The sequence below is a fragment of the Electrona antarctica genome (assembly GCF_951216825.1).
Source record: "Electrona antarctica genome assembly, chromosome: 10".
NCBI lineage: Eukaryota > Metazoa > Chordata > Actinopteri > Myctophiformes > Myctophidae > Electrona > Electrona antarctica.
In genome coordinates, this window is record NC_136791.1 from 5,346,201 (window position 1) to 5,351,200 (window position 5,000).

At 43.1% G+C, this 5,000-nt stretch overlaps 1 protein-coding gene across 1 annotated transcript in view; it reads right to left on the reverse strand.

Moving 5' to 3' along the window:
- cdh23 (cadherin-related 23) overlaps window positions 1–5,000 on the reverse strand; it is a gene marked incomplete at its 3' end in the record, with an annotated part of 389,228 nt that overhangs the window by 321,956 nt on the left and 62,272 nt on the right. The window lies entirely within an intron of this gene.

Consider the following 5,000-nt stretch of genomic DNA (forward strand, 5'->3'; position numbering starts at 1 on the left):
TTTTTTATTGGGATCGGCGCAATACATTAGCCCATTTTTATCCCGCGTCTGTGTCAACTTAGCAGAACATAGCAGATCAACAAGCTCTTGAATATATATTATATTCTTTTACAGTGGACGTTTCTAACTCAAATATTTGCTTCTGGTGGGGGGGGGGGGGGGGGGGGTCTCTGGAACAAGCCATTTTGAAACGGGGGTCTGCGCGGCTAAATGCATATCATTCTGTGGGTCCTTGACATGAAATAGTTTGAGAACCATTGACATAGAAACAGGTTTTTTTAAAAGACCTTTTAAGCGTCGTACAAAGCCAACTCGAGTCGTGACAAATCATGACAATAAACACAATATTTTGGACCAAACAAATGATTACAAAGAAGAATGTTGAATGTTGTAAACTGCCGTTTTCTTCTTTCTAATTATTTGTTCGGTTTGTCGTCATGATTTCTCACAACTCGAGTTGGCTTTGTACGACGCTTAAAAGGTCTTTAAATAAATACTTTTTGAAATGTCTATGAGGAAAATGAACAATGAATCATTTCCTGGGCCCTGGTAGGGGGCGGGACTGCGACGCTCTATTGTCCAGCTTGTAGTGTGTGTAAACACAAACTTTGTCCTAACACAAACATTGAAGACGAAGGTGAGAACGCAAATTCTGATTGGCCAGAAAGAGATGATGTATATGATGATGTAGCCTACGTTGATAAGAGCGCCCCTCAGTTCACACGGGTGTGATTTTTTTAAAAGCCACTTTTAAGGCTAAATCAAACATTGCCTTCTCTAGATAAGACAAATAGACTGGCCTATTAATAACTGAGACAGAACAGTATTTTGCCAATTATTTGTTAGCATTTGTCTTTTGCAATCCTCCCAATTTCAGGCCCCTGAGCAAAAGCTTGTGAACATGCATGGCCCAGACTCCCAAACACAAGGACAATAAGTTGACAATTGTATCCCAATAATACGTTCCACCAAAGGCTGATATTTCATACGTTTGGATGTATAAAACAAGTGTCCAGGATATATACAAATCAAATGGGCAGCCTCACAGATTAACCCGTGCGTCCCAATTCTGGGCCTAAACTCCCAGTATAGAGCCCCTGCTGCTGGGGTATATATACTCCAATCAATGAAGTTCCAATGGGTTTAAAGAGGTTAGGCAGTTATAACAATGTTTCCTCCGGTAAGGGAATAACAGAGATGTGTGTAAAAAAACAAAAAAAAACAATCCGATGTTGCTTCAGAAGGGACCGCTCCCTTGACCTTTATGTAGTTGCATGGGACCAAAGCGTAAATTGAACACCACAACACACCAACACAGGACCATCAGATGTAATCACTGTATATGTCACACTTTTCCCTATAGTGTGGGTAGTGTTTGCCAAAAACTGGAGAAAACGGTCAGACAGACACCTTGGATGCAGAGAAGTCGGTTCTTTATTCACCCAGAGCAGAAACAAAAGTATTTACAGTTTTACTGGTCAGGTGGCCCTATAGCTCCTTCCACCTCCACAGTCCTAAGCCCTTTCTGAAACCAGTCCCTTGACTTGAAGTGCTCTCGGGAGGTTCCCTCGTCAGAAAGTGCCCCTCCAGCTGAATCAAGTTCCATTGATTAGGGTGCTGGGTATAAAAAACTGTTTGGAAATACACTCGCCCTCCTTGTGCAGAAACAGGAAACAGACACCATTCGTTGCCATGGTTACCATCACGCAATTGTGTTACCTGTTATTTTGTTTGTACAGTTATATTGCATTTTATCGTGTATGTTTGTGACATGTGGATTTCATTAATATGGAAAAAGGAAATACAGCGTGTCAAAAATGACATGTCATATACATCCATGGTGTTTATAAATCATAAGTTGTTTTGTTTGTGTGGTTTCATAACTTTCATTTATCGTTTTTTTCACGGTGGGGTAAATAAAGAGCCCTTGTGAACATCAGTTGGAGTGTTGTCTATTCTGCATCAGATGAAGATTGTTTAGGAGGAGTTTATTTATCATTTATTTGTGGTGGTACTTACATTTGTAGGTCGCGTTTTCCATGCGGACAGAGAACAGGGCTGCACAAGGCAATCGAGTCTAGATCGGCACAGACTCGCTCTTGAGGGCTTTATAAGCCACTTCCACTCAAGGCTGCTTGGTTTCGGACGACACTTAATATGGCGCAGCCTCGCGTGAACGCGCATATCGAGGGCAAGTGTGTAGAGCGAGTGGCGAGGAGCTGGTTTCAGAAAGGGGGCTACTTAGACTGCCAGGCAGTGGGAGGCCTCCCTACATATAAAGGCTAAGCCCCTCCCACTGGAACATACCACCCTGAATTGATTCCACAATTATACCAGTCCATGTCCAGAGACAATACTTTAGCACTTAATAATTCACATTTAAATCATTACACATTTCACATAACCCACATATTTATAATCAGAGTTCTCTCTCTATATATACACACACACACGCACACAAAACACTGACGGCATGTCCCCTACCCAAACCCACAGTTGGTAGGTGCAGCTCCCTACAGTGGAGCCACCAATCAGTAATCAAGCATCCACCCATATACATACACAGCCCAAAATAATAATGATTCTCTGCAACATACACCATAAATAATAATTCAAACTTTAACCCATTTGTCCCGACCTTCCTGTTAGATTAGAAATAAATAGTCAGCATTTAATACAGGTCATACAATATATCATCAGTGGCAGGTTGAACTGCCACATTATATATCTGGACCATTGAGAGTATCCTAGTAGAGGCTGTGTCACTGTCTGGAACGGATGCTCCACTCTTGACCCTTAAGGCTCTACTGGCGCTTGGTTAAAACTACAGCACAGCTGCTTCGGCAGGACTGAGCATGGTGAGCCATGCAGAGACGCCTAGGCCAGGGTTCCCCAATTCATTTTCCTCGAGGGCCATATTTTGACTAGGGTACCAGGCTGGGGGCCGAGTCTGCACGCGTGAGGTCGAGGTCTTGCCCTGAAAATTAATTTTAACACATTGAGAGCCCACGCAATACTGCCCAAAATCACTTTCACCTAGAAAATCCATTCACATTTTTGAGTGGTGTAAACCACTCCTACAACTGGCTTTTGTGTGCATAAAAAAATGACCATGGTTGCTATGTTCAAAATAATTTCTGACGTAATTAAATCACACCCGGGTGAACTGGATGACCGTAGCAACCGTGGTCATTTTCTCTGCGCAAAAAAAGCCAGTTGTGAAATCACATCCAGGTGTGATACATACATTTATCAAAAATGATAGCTTTTTTTACTTAACATATTTTGTGTGATTTCATTACGTCAGACATTACGTCAGACCACAGCTGATCATGCTATATAAAACCTTACACCACTCAGTTCACACGGGTGTGATTTTTTATAATTCAGCTGACTGTGGAGACACATGCTGGAACATTTTACTTTGAAATGTTTTATAGTTTCTGAGTTATTTAATTTAAACGCCAAATGCATTCTCAATGGCGAAAACACAAACTTTGGCACCACGTGTTAAAAAAAAAAAAAAATCTGATTTTTTTTAATAAAAAAATAAAATAAAAAAAACGTCCACAGACGTCTTGGGCTATGCACGTGCGGTAATACCCAGGACGTCCACAGACGTTTTGGGCACAAAATGTGTTAAGGGCAAGACCCCATTTGAAAAGGATGCCCAGTTTGACATGCATAGGCATGCATAGGCATGCTCATGCTCATGCATGCATAAGCTCATAGCGCGCCACCGAGTGCCGCGCTACAAGCTTGTATTTTTGAAAAATCGTGAAAATGTGGCGCAAATCTTTGAATATATATTCTTTCCGAACAAACGTTTTTAACTCAAATCTTTGCTTATGAGGGGTTCCTGGAACAACATATTTTCAGATGGGGGGGGCGGCGGAAAATTACATATAATTTTAGGGTCCTTGACATGAAATATTGAGAACCACTGATACAGAAGCATGAGGTTTCTCAGAAAACTGTCATGATTTAGAAGACAGTTTCGACGTCAGTAAAAGTATCAATATACTGCTTTCCACCACTGACTGCGTCACTCTCATCCCCATCCGTGATCCTACATAGTGGCACACCACATGTGATCCTACATAGTGGCACACCACATGTGGTCCTACATAGTGGCACACCACATGTGGTCCTACATAGTGGCACACCACATGTGATCCTACATAGTGGCACACCACATGTGATCCTACATAGTGGCACACCACATGTGATCCTACATAGTGGCACACCACATGTGATCCTACATAGTGGCACACCACATGTGATCCTACATAGTGGCACACCACATGTGGTCCTACATAGTGGCACACCACATGTGATCCTACATAGTGGCACACCACATGTGATCCTACATAGTGGCACACCACATGTGATCCTACATAGTGGCACACCACATGTGATCCTACATAGTGGCACACCACATGTGATCCTACATAGTGGCACACCACATGTGGTCCTACATAGTGGCACACCACATGTGATCCTACATAGTGGCACACCACATGTGGTCCTACATAGTGGCACACCACATGTGATCCTACATAGTGGCACACCACATGTGGTCCTACATAGTGGCACACCACATGTGATCCTACATAGTGGCACACCACATGTGGTCCTACATAGTGGCACACCACATGTGATCCTACATAGTGGCACACCACATGTGATCCTACATAGTGGCACACCACATGTGAGCCTACATAGTGGCACACCACATGTGATCCTACATAGTGGCACACCACATGTGATCCTACATAGTGGCACACCACATGTGATCCTACATAGTGGCACACCACATGTGATCCTACATAGTGGCACACCACATGTGGTCCTACATAGTGGCACACCACATGTGGTCCTACATAGTGGCACACCACATGTGATCCTACATAGTGGCACACCACATGTGGTCCTACATAGTGGCCACACCACATGTGATCCTACATAGTGGCACACCACATGTGATCCTACATAGTGGC